The sequence below is a fragment of the Anolis carolinensis genome, chromosome 1, assembly GCF_035594765.1.
Source record: "Anolis carolinensis isolate JA03-04 chromosome 1, rAnoCar3.1.pri, whole genome shotgun sequence".
Lineage (NCBI taxonomy): Eukaryota > Metazoa > Chordata > Lepidosauria > Squamata > Dactyloidae > Anolis > Anolis carolinensis.
This window is the reverse complement of record NC_085841.1, coordinates 179,842,352-179,858,601: the sequence shown is the minus strand read 5'-3', so window position 1 is coordinate 179,858,601 and position 16,250 is coordinate 179,842,352. Positions and strand designations below refer to the sequence as shown.

At 39.5% G+C, this 16,250-nt stretch overlaps 1 protein-coding gene across 4 annotated transcripts in view; it reads left to right on the top strand.

Moving 5' to 3' along the window:
* vwc2l (von Willebrand factor C domain containing 2 like) overlaps positions 1-16,250 on the top strand; it is a 359,062-nt gene that overhangs the window by 152,233 nt on the left and 190,579 nt on the right. The window lies entirely within an intron of this gene.

Genomic DNA, 16,250 nt, shown 5'->3' with positions numbered 1-16,250 from the left:
TTCAATTTCAATTTGTTTGCTCTCATCCAGACTGTCACAGCAGCCAAACACCAGTTCAGGACCTGAACAGCCTCCTTAGCAGAAAGTGGAAAGGAGTGATAGAGTTAGACGTCATCTGTATACAGATGACATCCATCTCCAAAACCCTGGATAATATCTCCCAGTGACTTCATGTATATGTTAAATAACATGAGGGACAGTATTGAGCCCTGAGGGACCCCACAAGTCAGTGGCTGCGGGGCCAAGCAGGTGTCCCCCAGCAACACCTTCTGGGTACAATCCTCCAGGAAGGACTGGAGCCACTGTAGTACCTCCAAGACCCATTCCTGTGAGGCACCCCAGGAGGATACCGTAGTCCACAGTATCGAAGGCCACTGGGAAGTCTAGGAGAACCAACAGGGTCACACACCCCCTGTTGAGTTTCCTAGGCAGATCATCCACTAAGGCGACCACTAGACTTGGCACTCAACCTGGAGACCCAGGTGTCAGTGGTGACCAGGAGGGCCTTTCCACATTTAAAATCTGTGCACCAACTGTGCCCGTTCATTGAGAAGTCAGATCTGGCCATGGTGGTCCATGCCTTAGTTACATCCCACCTGGATTACAGTAATGCACTCTGCGTGGCGCTGCCACTGAAGAGTGCTTGGAAACTTAGGCCAACCCCCCTGTTGCAGCAGCTCCACTGGCTGCCAATCTGTTTCCAGGCAGAATTCAAAGTACTGGTTATACCTTTAAAGCCTTAGACCAGGGGTCCCCAAACTAAGGCCCGGGGGCTGGATGCGGCCCTCCAAGGTAATTTACCTGGCCCCCGCCTTCATTTATAATATAATATTTTTATATCAGTTTTAATAATATAATATATTGTATATACATATAATATTGATAATAATATTATCATTTTATACAATACAAAACTAACAATAATATCATATAATAATATTAATTATATGTTATATATTACATATAATGTTACAGTATAGTGGTATATTCAATATAGTATAATGCTAATATTGTGCTATGCTAATAATATAATATATTGTATGTACATACAGCTGCTCTGAGTTCCCTTCGGGGTGAGAAGGGTGGGATATAAATGTAGTAAGTAAATGTAGTAAATGATTTTGGACTTAAATAAATAATTCTGGACTTAGGCTCGCCCAAAGTCTGAAATGACGTGAAGAAGACACACAACAACAACAATCCTAATTAACCTGACTATCTCATTGGCCAGAAGCAGGCCCACACTTCCTATTGAAATCCTGATAAGTTTATGTTGGTTAAAATTATTTTCATTTTTAAATATTGTATTGTTCTTTCATTGTTATTGTTGTTGTTTTGCACTACAAATAAGATATGTGTAGTGTGCATAGGAATTTGTTCGGTTTTTTTCCCCAGATGATAATTTGGCCCCTCAACAGTCTTGAGGACCCCTGCCTTAGACAGTTCAGATCCAGGCTTTTTGGCTAACTGCCTCCCTTTGTACAAACCTGCCTGAACCCTGAGAACTTCAGGAGAGGCCCTTCTCTCAGTCCCACCTCCATCTCAAGCTTGGTTGGTGGGAACGAGAGAACAGACCTTCCTTCTTGATGGCTGTCCCTCGACTCTGGAACTCCCTTCTTCCTAGGTAAGCCAGAATGACCCCCTTCCTGCTATCCTTCTGGTGGCAGACTAAAACCTTTTTATTCAAACAGGCATTTAAAGATGATGGTGTTTAAAGTCAATTCAGGGGGTGCTGTTGTTTTTAACATGTTGTTTTTAACTAATTTTTAAAAATAGTTTTTAATTGGAAATCTTTTAATGCTGTTGATATTAAATCCTGTTTTAATGTTTGTATATTTGTATATTTTAAATGGTTATGCTAATGTTTTTATATTAAGCCACTGAGAACTATGTTAAAAGGTTAGAAACATATTGAACAATTTAACAAGTTTGGAGAACAGATTACAACCCGCTAAAATAATCTAAAATAATGTATCAAACCAGAGTTATTAAATTAAATTAAGGTGACGTTTGATTCTTTATATACAAGGACATTATTGCTGAGTTTCACAATGCAAAATAAAATATTTAATTCTAAGTATGAATAGATGGACGGGTGGGTAAATAATTGATTTTATTAAACAAAAAATGGTTTTCTGTTCACTCCATCTCTACACTTTTATAAATATTTATAATATTTAAGAATATTTATAAATATTCAGTAAATGATCAAAAACATTTTTTCAAATGTAGAGAAATCCTGATCAGAAAATCCCAGGCTGATGAGTATCTTCACAGTTTGATACTTGTTCTGCACAAAATTCACATGTAGTTGTTTGCACAGAAAACAGCATTTTAATACAAATCAGTTATGTGTAAATTTTACACAGAATAAGTTTCCAATTACAGCATTTTCTGTGCAGAAAATTGCCTTTTCTGTTCAGAAAGCAGCATTTCAATTTGGAATTATTAATTCCAGCACAGGAAATGCTGCTTAATGTACAGGAAAATACTGTAATTAAGATTTTTTTCTGTGAAAATTTTACACTTAATTGATTTATATAAAATATCATTTTGTTCTCAGGAAGCAGGGTTTTTTTGCATGGGAAATAATATTTCAGTGGAGAAATATTTATTCCTGTGTAGAAAATGCTGTTTTCTGCACAAAATAACCACATGTGAATTTTGTGTAGAATACATTTCAAAGTGATAATGGTCTTCAAAAACTGCATAGTTTTTAAAGACTTTTTCACCGAAGGAAAAAAATTGATGGACGTACCTTTGACAAGAAACTTAGTGAATAATTAAATTCCCATAAAGGGAGAAATCTTAATTGAGAGAAGAGGATTCCCACAATGGAACCTGAAGGCAATGATAGAAGATGGGATTCGAATGAGGAGGAGATATTGAAGAAGGATTATTGAATGTAATAGTATTGCAGATAGTTCTTGTGTGGAAAGTGTTTGTTCATTGAAGTTCCCTGATCTACAGAGAATATCATGTAAAACAGCTGAAAATTACTTGCTGATTTTTTCCCCCTTTGGTAGTCAAAATACATTTTTTTCATTATTATCACATGGAGACAGGTGCAGGATCCAATGCGTTTTAAGTGGTAAATTAGTGAGAACCATTTGAAGCATAATGGCATTTTCTTTATATCAAAGCTTTTAGTACATCAAGCCAAGAAAAGTTTGCTGTTTCCCCCTCCTTGCCAACCAGAAATTTCAATGATCAAAAATGGATGCTATCTTAATAGAGAGACATTTAAGCTCTCTATTCAGTACATGCAAACTTATTTGTCCTCAAGTCTTCAGATCTTTTGATATACATTGCCAGGAAGATACTGATCTGCTTCTTTGAATCCAGCAAGGAGTATAGCAGAACACAAAACCATATTTTTATTTAGCATACATTATTTTTTTTCCATGAAAGGCCATCTTTTAGTAGCATCAGTAGGTACAAAAATGGGAGAGATTAACTGATGCAAACATCTAGGTCGTAGACACAAAGGATTTCATGTCTGTTTCTTTTTCCAAACTCTTTATAACATGAGAGCTTCTTCAGTACCCAAAGAGTAAATCTTCTGCGTACATAAGCGGATTGGAATCTAGCCCACTATGAGCACAGGTAAGTGGGTCAGAGAATTTGAAAAGGATATGAGACGAAGAAGCAAAATAGCTTGTCTGTAAGATTAGATAACACCTGGCTAAATGTGAACTGAATTCCCAGACAGATTAGATGTCTGTTGCCTGGACTGTCTGGTGTCTGAGGGAAAGAAGAATGCTAGGATGGCATATAAAGCAGAATTCTCCTTCCAAAAGTGGGGGGCACAAATGGGGTGGGCAAGAGTGGTTGGTTGGAAAAGGAATGGAAATTCTGAAGAAAGTATTCTACTGACAACTTGCTATGTTTTAGGGTCTGTAATTGTGCACCCCAGTGGCACAATGGGTTAAACCCTTGTGCTGGGAGGACTGCTGACATGAAGGTTGGGTTCGAATGGAAACTGGGGAGAATGCAGATGAGCTCCCTCTGTCAGCTCCAGCTCCATGCAGAGACGTGAGAGAAGCCTCCCACAAGGATGGTAAAACATCAAACGTCCAGGTGTCCCCTGGGGCAACGTCCTTGCAGACGGCCAATTATCTCACACCAGAAGCAACTTGCAGTTTCTCAAGTCGCTCCTGATATGAAAAAAAAAATGATGTGCTTGAAATAGGTTGATCAGTATCAAAGAAATGGGAATGTATTTTATTTGCTTGTGTTTATATCAAGCCTTTGATGTGGGAAACAAGTGTATGTATAGTTCTGTTTTTAGAGAAGTGTGTGTCATAGCTGTCTCTTCACAGAAGCAATGCATATCTATGATTTTCCATTTCTTGTAAGAATATCTCACAAATAAGTATCTCAAACAGGCAACAGGATGGCAAACTTTGTATTAGTTGTATAAGTGGATAAGAATAGAGTTCTGTTGCACATATTGCTTTCATACAAATAAGCATAATGCAAAATGGGACTCCCTGGACCAGTGCCCATCCACAAGCCATTGGTTTCTGGTCCATGGAGAATTTCCAGGAAGAGAAAAAAAAATCAAAGCCAATGGGCACAAATATGATAACAATCCCTGATAAACTGAAAATGACAGTGCCCATATAAGATTGCTTGAGACAGGCATACAGCAGATCCAGTTAACTCCTAAGCAGATATTTTGCAAGAATAAACATTTTGGGAACAGTTGGTATGAAAAACTGGGAGCTTTATGAATGGAAGATGTTATTATCTGGACCCTCTGTAAAATTTCCCAAATGAAGCAGGGCAATTGTCCAAGAAAAGGCTAGTCAAAGCAGCTTAATAGTTTCAATATATGCTATGCCAAGACAATTCAAATCTTCCTTTTGTGGCTTGTCTTCTCAGGAATGGGATATTCTAAAGTTTATTGTACATGGAGTGCTTATGGTTACAGAAATATATGCAATGAGTGTGGAAACATTTTACATCCACATCCCTAATCCACAGATCCGTATGTTCAAGATCTGCATCTTTTATATTGATGTTCACATATTAAAATTAATAGCAATCATATTTATTTAGATATAAATGAATCTAGAACTGGATCCTATCTGATCTAGAAATTATAGCACAAAAATACCATATGTAGAAATGGCATGGTAATTTGTACATATGTTACTGTGTCCTGTCCTCCATCATTAAAACATGAACCAATAATTCCGTGCTTTCTACCTGAACTTTCCAATTGACAAATGCCATTATCTTTTTCCACAAAAGAAGAGGAAAGGCATAGACTGGCACTCTAAATTGCAGTTATAGATTTGTAAATAGAGTTATGAATCTGTAATGCTTCATATTCACCAATAGTATGTATCTACGATCAGAGCAAAATTACCAGAATTGTAGATTTCCCTTTGAATCCACTCTGAATTTGAGCCATAGTGTGGTGGGCAGAAACTTATCTTCATTACAAAACAACTTAAGGCGTAGACCCATATCCTTCTGAAGCACCTCACTTTCCTGCATCACATGCATCCATCACATGTAGCTGGTCTCTGGAACTGAAGAGGGTCCTAGGGGTTGATTGCTTAGGGCATTCATAATTATATTTACATATAATTTCCTGCTTTTTTATTACTCACTTTTGAAATTTAACTGTTTTGATTGATCTAAATTATAGTGTTGTTCTGACCTTTCAACCTCTGGTTCACTCTTTTGTCTATTATTGCTGCTTTTTTGACATGCTGGAGTTTTTTCTACATTTGCAAGCTAAAACACGAGTATTCCACTTTCCAACTGATTCCATTTTCTGATAGCTATCCAGTTCTCAGCCCATCGGATACATAGGGGTTTCCGGTATGTCATTACAAACATGGTAAAGGATCTCGGCTTAAGGCCTCATTTACATAAGCCAAACACTCAGAATTTGAAATGTGGAAATCCAAGTTTACTCCAGGTGGGAAAAAAAATACCCGAAAAGAGTCTTTCAGGAAGGTCCGCATCATCTCAGGTGTGGAGACTGATCTTTGGGATTGCCATGCACAATCCCAGGGTCAGTCCCCCAGCCATCTGGCAGTCTGGATGGAATCCAGTAACCTGGCTAGGCAGGATGACAATACTACTTTCCCCTCTCTTCCCACTGTTTCAGCCAAATACCTACTATACCGGCCTCTAAATAGAGTCTTGTAAAGAGTTTTCATTTTGTTTGGGAAAACCATCCCTTCAAAGCAGTAATGCTGGTTCTGGTCATGGGAAAGGGATGGGTTGATGCTTTGAAATACAAACATTTCTATAAACTTTCATCTCACATTGATCCAATATGAGGTACATCATTGTGGATTCTTTGTTCCAAAATACTAGGGACTATTGGTAAGGATGGGGGTCTTTTCATACTACAGAATTATATTACTATGATTCTACTTCAGCTGCCATAGCTGCATCCTATGGATTCCTTCTGTGGTTTATCTAGTTTAGTTACAAACCTCTGAGGACAATTTTCTGAATGAAGATTCCAAAAGCTCTGCCCTCAATGAACAATCCCAGGATTCTACAGCATGTTGCCATGACAATTAAAGTAGAATCATAGAGCTCTGATTATGTAGTGTGGACAGCCTTTAAAAGATCACCTGGTGAGGCAGTGGGTTAAACTCTTGTGCTGGTAGGATTGATGTTGCTGACCTGAAGGTGGCTGGTTCAAATCCAGCCCAGGGAGAGCGTGGATGAGCTCCCTCTATCAGCTCCAGCTCCATGCGGGGACATGAGAGAAGCCTCCCACAAGGATGGTAAAAACATCAAAATATCTCGGCGTCCCCTGGACAACGTCCTTGCAGACAGCCAATTCTCTCACACCAGAAGCGACTTGCAGTTGCTCAAGTCGCTCCTGACATGGAAAAAAAGCATTTAAATATCTAATTATATCATTTGCTGTTTAAAAAAACACACACACACAGTGTAATGTTGTATGTTGGGAAGCAAACCAACATTGAAACTGCTGAATAAAAACAATACAGTTGCAGGAATTATCTTTTATTTCAGGAATGGGGTCAAAAACACCTCAAGGTCCAGACCATGATGCTTTTACTAATGCCTGAAAGTAATTTATTTCACCAGACCCCTGAGAGTTGAATGCCTAACTCCACAATGTACTGTTCAATGTTGAGGGCATCATCCCACTTTCTCATTGTGTTTACTCTTTACTCTAGAATTCATTCCAACAACCAAGGCCAGGGTCTCTATTGGCAGAGGCCTTGGAGAAGCATATGGATTTGTATAGGCCTCCCTGAGGTTTATAAGAGAGTAGCGTTTAACCTGCCACTGTGTTTAGGAACTGGCATGAGATCTGGCACTCAGTGCTTTAAACTGTGTGTCATGCCAGCTCTGTGGCATACGCTCATTGCTCTAAAGACAATTAAGCCACATGGGTGTTTGTTTGTTTTTTTTTTTTTTACTTCCAGCTTGTTTTCTCACATCGTCTTTTCAAGATGCCATGGCAATCTGATATTTTATTCTGTATCTCAGTGAAACCATAATAGAAACAGGGTCTAAGTCATATTTTTCCTTTTTAAAAAAAATGTGTTAATGTCAGCGGAACAGGAGTGTTTTACCACAATTGCTCTCAGTTGTGGTTTTTGTTCCAAGCTCATCCAGGGAAAGTAGGAGACTTTAATTAAAGTATTTGGAAATGTTATTTTAGCAATTTGAACACCATGCTGTCTTGAAGCACTGTTTATGACTTGATTGCATTCACATAAAATATAGCATAGATTATGATTTCCTATCAATCTCTCACCCTGGAATGCACTTCCCCTGGGCTGTGCTAAACCTGCAAGGGGGAAATTTTCAGCTGCAGAATAGAATGTGTTTGGCAATGAACATGGAGAAGTATTTTGAAAAATATAGTGCATTCCATGACATGATTTTACCCACTTAGATATCACCAGAAGCAGTACTATGTCACTTGAGACTACACAGCATTTCTATATGCTATTTTGGAGCCCCGGTGGTGAAGTGTGTTAAAGCACTGAACTGCTGAACTTGCATACCGAAAGGTCGCAGGTTCAAATCCCAGGAGCAGAGTGAGCGCCCACTGTTAGCTGCAGCTTCTGCCAACCTAGCAGTTCGAAAACATGCAAATGTGAGTAGATCAATAGGTACCGCTCCGGCGGGAAGGTAACAGTGCTCCATGCAGTCATGCCGGCCACATTACCTTGGAGGTGTCTACGGACAATGCCGGCTCTTCAGCTTAGAAATGGAGATGAGCACCAACCCCAGAGTCAGACATGACTGGACTTAACGTCAGGGGAAACCTTTATTATTTTAGCTGTAAAGGTGCAGACAGAGAAATCATTATTATGAATTTTAGTGGAAATACAACATTTTTTTACTATAGTGAGGAAAACTGAAGAAGACCAAGGTGACTCCTCTGTCTATGGACCATTGCAAGTCCCTGCTATTCTTTCTTATGTTGTTATATATGGTGGAGAATAAAATTCTCCCACATTTTGAAGGGGTATGAAAAATAAATGAAGCTTTCTAGAATTTTTTTTTTGAAAACTACATAAAACAGTTTGGAGTACTGTTCCATTATCTGGGTGGAGGCCATTACGGGGTGCTAGAGAGAGAAGGCTAGTCTATTTTACAGATGAGTCGAAGGAGAAAAACCATTTCCCCTGTTTTCAGTGGTTATCCCCCACCCTTCCCATATCATAAATGAAGGTTATTTCTAGGATGGGACATTGGGGGGGGGGAGGATAAAAAGAAAACAGGGGGAATCATTTTTCTCCTTCAAGCCACCCTCCACTTCCATGAAATGGACTATCCTCTTTCTAGCACTCTCTAGTGGCCTCTTCCCGGATAATGGAACAATGTCCAGTTTTGAAAATCATATGAGACAAATCATTTTGTATGGATGCCATTTTAAATCAGCATGCAGAATCCTCATCAAAGTCTGACTTGATATCCCCAGTTCCACAGCATTCTTATGAGCAAAAAGCCTTGGAAATTGCTGAGTAAATGCTTTTACTGCTTCCACATATTTTGGCATTCTAATGTTATTTTCTCTCAAGTCAGCTTCAGAGTCATCTGATGGATGAAGTTGAGGTCTTGTCAATTCAAGGCTATATATTATTTTATTGAGTCTATAAGGCAGTTTTCAATTAAGAAAATAAAATTGTTAACATGAATTTTCATAGACTTAAGTGTCACTTCTTAGAACCAGCCTTGCATCTAAAAACCAGACTTAGTCTACAAAACCTGTTGCCACCTTCATTCTTTCAGTTTTCAAGATGCTACAAAATCCCCTTGCAAACTTAAGCTACTAAATTCATTTTCCCAGTTAGGTTCTAAACTGCTGAAAGAGCCTAACATGGGAATCTTTGAATTCTATGTATATAGTATAATTTTGCTTTGTTCCTGTTGCCTTCCACTTGACCAAGCGTTTATACTCTTTTCCAAAGCATCACAGTATGACCAAGAATATTTTTGTTTGGATTTCTGTATAGCATCATGTTTGAAGCTGGGGGGGGGGGGGGGTTGTGTGGGGGAGGGGGGGCAGGAACAGCAAAAGATTGTTAATAATGTCTGGGGCATAACAATAATATTTTGCTAGTAATGCTTAGCCCCCTGTTCCTGTCCATTTCTGGTTTCAAGATCAGTCCAGATTACCTGACGAATCAACTCCTACAACATGTATCTTTCCAGACATAAGATAAACCCTTGCAGATACATCACTTATTGGTACCCTAGTTGTGGTTCCTACAATAGTCTTTTTGGGGCCTTCTAAAAACTTTTTTTTTATTTTTCTACTTAGGCATTTTTCATATTTTTTCATACTTTTCGGATCTGTTTTATAGACATTAGTATGATGCTGTTTTGTTCTGTTTTTGGTTTTTTTATTTGTAAACCACCAACTTGATATATTTTTTACTATAAAAATATTGGACAGAAGTGTGATAGTAAAGAAGAACTATCCTTTATTTTCTCTCTCTCTTTCTCCCTCCTGACCTTCAATCTTGTTTTCAAGGACTTTTCTTGGCTGAGGGCACTCATACCCTGTTTCATGTTTTGTCTGCCTGTGGAGGCACAGTGCCTTCGGGGTATGAGTTCAGATGCTGATTCTGTTTGTAGATTGAAATACAAAGCTATCTGAGAACTTTCCTGTGGCCAGCCCTAAGCTTTGAAGGAAGATGGACTCCTACGTTCCTTTGAATGACATTTTTTTCCCTTCACACTAATCTTCTACTAGATTATATAGAAATCCAGGCAGCACTTCCTCCCTAGTGTATTAAGAAAACAAGGCTAGCACTGGAGCCTGTGTAAGGCTGCTTGTTTGTAAAGCAATGCATTGGTTTTGAATTCAATCAAATGTCCTCAGCAGATGCAAACTACCCCATTGTGTTTCCAATGTGTACAACTTCATCTTTAATAATGCTGTTATTCCAATTCACCCTGATTATTGGCAGAACTAGAAAAGGCATTGTTGTAGTGGTTTATTCAAAACTTTATGGAGTAAAAGATAAGAGCCAAGGATCAATAACAGAAAGGTAGTGATGAATCGATACTTTCTTTCTCCTCGCCTTCTCTTTCTCAAAGAGTATAAGAATAAATAACTTAATGTCATCTTTCACGAGTTTAAAACTTGTTCAGTATTAGAATTGGTTTGAATTCCAAGCTCCAGAATGGAAATGAAGCCTACTTATATCTTTAAAATGTACTGTAGTTCTTCTCCGGCTGCTCTCTCTTTCTGTTTTATGCTATCCGTTTGTATTTATCTGTTGGGTAGGAATAAAATATCTGTTTCTCCTGCATGAGCAGGAAGACAAACTGACAGAGAACAATGGTTTTGGCCAAAAGATCTTTCAAGGTGCAGCATTGCTTTCAGTCTAAACTACTCATAGCATTGGTCAAGATAGATACAGTTTATTTCAACCATCAGTATTTTAGAGAACTTCTGAGTTATGCAGACAACAACATATACATGAACTTGTTGGCTGGCAATGTGGACTCCCGTGGTGTTAATCTGGAGTGCTGAGATCTATGTGGCCAGCACAAAATGTAACCAGAGACTGTTTGTTGATGGGGATGTTTCTCGAAATACAGCACTCCTCAATCAGGTTGTCTCCAGATAGGACACAATGTACAGATTACACATAAGCCAGAGTTTGGACTGCAAGAAGAACATGAAGAAGAAGATAGAAAAGGAGGAGAGGAAAAGAAGAGGAAGAAGATAAAATTCAGATTAAACTTGGAAAGAAAATATGCAGCAGAACAGTCAAGCCTCCATTGAAACATCCATATAATTATCTTTAATTGCTCTCATTAACTAGTGGCTTCTTCTGTGAACATTAATTAATTCACTGACATGGATAACAGACACCTTACATTACCACTGACCTGTTCTTTATCTGGGAAGAACTGTTTCAGTTACATCTAGTTTGGCTCCTGAAATGATTATAGACAGCTTATTGTCATTGCTTCTTGCAACAATTCCTAACACACATCAATCTTGCTATCTCAGCTCCAAAGACTATTATAATACATCAGGATGCCATATCCATTACTGTAGAATTGCCTCTCAGAAATGAGCATTCCAATGAATCAGATCATTCCCATTGTGTGGTGTTACTCATCAGATGGAGATTCTATATTAACATGGGCTTCTTCACCCATTGTAATGATAGACAGAGGTCATCTTGTCTTATGGTATGCCCATGATGTTAAAGCCTCTTGAGCTACAGCCTCTGGGTTGGAATGCAAATGTTCTCAGTTGTGGCTACCATCATGTTCAGTGGTTATGATATCATAAACTGGTCTTACAATGCCCCAATTGCTGGAGATTCATGTGTACAGTAATGGATAACCAAACATGATCTTAAATATTAGCTACCTCTGCAACCTGGCAGCATTTCCAAGATGCTGGAGATTGGGTCACTGGGAAATGGGGTGCCCTTTGGACTCCAAGGAGTATCTCCAACTGCCTGTTTTCAATGCACTTTGCAACTGAGAGAACAGTGACACATCAGTCAGGGACTTGTCAGGTTGTGAAGGCAGGTTTAGGAGAGGGTGTTGTCAGACATTAATGTTATAACTCTGCCATAATAGTTGCAGTAGCAGTGCATGGTCTACAAACAAATATGGGGGGGGGGTAGAATTCAAAGACACGGCTGTGTCAGTCTGGAATATGAGTATGCTAAAGGATCTATTAACACCTTAGATATTAACCTACTTGTTCAGGTGAAATTATAGATAATCATGCTGATTTACTCTCATGGTAATGTAAAGTGGTCTTTTAAAAATGCTAACCATGTAGAAAAAGAAAAATTAAGAGAAAATTAAATGTAACATTTGGCAGTTACATTTTTCTTTTTGTCTTGATTGAGCTTCTATCATATCACCTTTTCAGTTGCCTTTAAAATGTTCCAGTTTCTCCATCCACCTCCCACTTTTCCTCTTTGTTCTTGGTTTACTGTAATTAATGCAAACTGAGTTCAATGCCCAGTTTGCACTCTATTAACTTAGCAGGAGAGAAAGGAAAAAGAAAGAATCTGGACTATATGGCAGTGTAGATTCATATAATCCAGTTCAAAGATGGTGATCTGTATTATCTGTATTATCTGCTTTGATAATCTTGGTTATATGGCAGTGTAGATCCAGCCCGAGTCACCTTCTACAGCAGCCCCATGTAGAGTATGTTGCAATTTTAACATAGTCTCAAATTTAATGCTAGGTTGAAAATTCTGCTGTTGAATGCCCGGTCAGTAAATGAGAAAACAACTACCATCCAGGACTTTATTTTAGATGAACATGCTGACCTGGTCTGTATCACAGAGACCTGTCTGGATGAAACTGGGAGAGGGGTTAATCTCTCTCAACTCTGCCTACCAGGATTCTCTGCACAGCAGCAGGCGAGGCCTGGGGGGTGGGGGGGGGAGAGGTGAAGTTACGTGCTCCCGAAGGTACCAAAAGTATAAAAGGAAACAGAGGAACCAAAGGAAACTGGATTCGCATGCAATTCTAGCAGCAACAAGGCATTGCTGAAAGGAAGAGGGTGTCACTTTGTCCATAACAGGTTGCAAAATGTAATGGCACAGCCCTGCAAGAAGCCACTCCTCTAGTAAAAAACACAAAACCACTTTAAATTCCAGTATGCTACTCTTTGTACTTCAGCTATTTGACTTTGAAGTAGCTAGAAAGGTACTTTTGCAGTGAATTATACAAACTCACGTTGAATTCTCACCCGTAACTTTGTCAGTTTCTGGACTGGCTGCCATATTCACAGAAAGCTGGAAAGAGGCTCCAGTCATTATACAGTGGTAGGTTTTGGGAACTGCCAGTTCTTTGGGCACAAAGGCATAGGGAAGACTGATGTCATTGTTTTCTTCACCTTTCTTTGTCTGACATTGACATTTAGACAATGGTGCAAGTTGTGTATGGTTTATCTTTTGTATGTTTGTTATGTGGACCTTTGTTGTCCACATAGAGCTTATAAGTAGATATTTACCAGCCTCAAGTCTCCACAGAATTTGTGACAGGTGAACATTTCATGCCATATCTGGCATGACAATCTGAACAGCTGTTATACACCAGCCAGCCATGGCTTCAGAGCCTGATCAGGAGCTGAACTCTGACACAAATGAGGCTTATTATAACTTTTCACCCAGTTCAGAAAAACCTTTGCAGCTCCAGGTGCCTGGTGAAATCAGCCAGGAAGAACAGTTAATTGGAAGGGAGTCTTCCTTGTTTGGGCTAGATGTCCTTAGCTAGCCTGAGAACAAGGATTTTAATCTGAGAGAATTTTTGAATCATGAGAGAAGTGTGAAACAAAACCTTCGCAGAAGTCAACGTCTGGCGTCCCAAGGAGATAACGATTAGGGTTCCCATGGGAACTTTTTGGGAGTATTGCTCTCCCTACTTGGGATTCAGTTTAGGATCCTTAAAAGCGTTTTGCACTGTGGATTCTTTGCGGTGTCAACATTGCTTCATTGGAGAAAGATATCTCTGTAATTTGCTCCAGTTTCCAAGCCAAGTATTTCCATTTCCAGTTACAGTCGGGCCGAGCTGAGCCATGACTCTGGAGTAGACTTTGTTTCTACTCCGGTTGTTATTTCCTTGTTCCTGTTTCAAGATTGCCTCCACTTTGACATCTTGCTGCCTTGATCATTACGAAGTATCGCCTGAGGATAGAACTCTGTTTTCTGTCAGCCCTGTTTCCTTGTTGCAATTCATGGACTTAGATTGCTTGGGAGAGCTAATGAGTTCTCGTTGTGGATTATAATATTGGACCTTTCCTTCTACTCATCTGGGATCACATTTGACTTTTCAGAAAGAACAATTTCCTCCTCAAACTCTATAACTATTTTCATCTGGATTTATATTTGCTTTAATAAAGATATTAGATGTTATATTGACTCTTGTCTGTTTTTCGAGTGCTCACGCTGCCTTGGGGTGTAACAACAGCTATGGTAGAAGAGTTGTTTGAGTATCAGACCCAGACTGAGAGACCAGGATTCAAATGCTTATTAATTCATGGAAACCTACTGGATGATCTTGGGCAATTCCCTCTCTTACAGAAAGGAAAGCAACAGATAGCCTCCTCTGCATAAATCTTGCCAATATCATCCTAGGTAAACATACCTTGTGACTTACCAGGAGCCCTTCTGTCTTATCTGGAATGGGTTTCTATTTGTTTGCTTCATCCAGTCCTTTTTTAAAATAGCAGACATTTGTTTAGTCCAGAAACAGCTTCCTTGAAATTAGATGACTGAAAGGGTTAGAACTAGGGGTGTCATCAAAATATAATGATACAGAAACCCCTATCTCTGGATGATTCCTCCTAATGGGTTAATGCAAATAGTAAACAGCATGGGGGAGAGAACAAAGCCCTGAGAGACACCACAAACCAGTGAATAGGGTGTGGAACAAGCATCTCCAAGGCCATCTTCTGCCTCAGCCCCTTCATATGTGTAACAGCACCCCCATGTGCCGTCCTAGATGGATGACTCAAAAGGATATCATAGTCAATGGTACCAAAAGTTGTTGAGGGACCCAGCAGCACCAAGAGGGACACATTTTTCCTGCCTAGTTTCCTGTGAATGTCATCTACCAAAACAACCAAAACTGTCTTTGAAACCATATTGAAATTGAACTAGGTGATCCAAGAACTTCTGGAGCTGGGAGGTCACCATATGCTCTAGAACCTTGTCCAGAAAAGGGTTAGTAGAGCCCTGAGTGATAGTTCACTAGTATGGTGGAATCAAGGGAAAGTCTTCTCAACAATGTCCTCTTTTAGGCAAGATGTAAACCTGTCTTGCTTTGGTGAAGCATTTATCTCTCTGCTAACACACTCAGCAAGCTGATTTTATGAGCCAGGAAGGGCATGAATCCAATATGCATGCCATGACTCTTACCTCTAGAAGCATCCTCTCCACATCATTAAGCTACCCAAATTCTCATATTGGCACACATGCTGTCTGCCTCTCAACAACCCTGGGAGCCAGGTTATCATGACATATGCCAAGTAGCTCATGGTTATCCTTTGATTTCATGAGGGCTGAATGGGAAATTAAAACCTAGTCTCTGCTGTACCATTCTGGTGTTGTGAATGTTATAATCTCCTTGCTTTTGCCATGTTAGTGTGCCAAAAGAGACTGTGCAGGACAGGGCCAGAGGAGAGAAAGAACAGCTCTGGATATGAAAGAACAGAGTGAGTGACAGAACAAAAATAATACATGTGAAGAAATCAGATAGATAAGCAAAGAAGAAAGGTGGCAAAGAGCAAAGGAATAGGAGAGCGGGGTGTCAACAAAGACTTTCAACTGAGAGGACTGTTTGCTGACTCACTGCTCTCCTGCTAGGCTTTTTGGAAAGGTAAGAGGTCCACAATGTACTGCTTTGCTCCTTCACAGGATGCAGCTTCATCACTGGTCAAGGACTGCTGTGCATCACCATGGCAGATGCCCTTCTCTTCCCCGATCATGACAGAAACTTGGCAGGCCTGTAATCTCATCTCACCCTAACAATACTCAGAGACACAGCCAAAACTCAGCTTAGGTGATGCTCCCACCCTGGGGTTTGCTACAGATAGGCAGGTACCACAGGTCTGCACCCATATAATGCCAGTATGAGTCACACACAGGTTTCCCTTGCTTTCTCATTGCTAAATTAGAGAGAGACAGATAAACAGAAAGAGATTACAGCTTCTTCTTTTTATCCCTCCTGGCATAGTTAAATGAAGGCCAATGCAGCAAATCACATTTTAAGTGCCAGGAGAA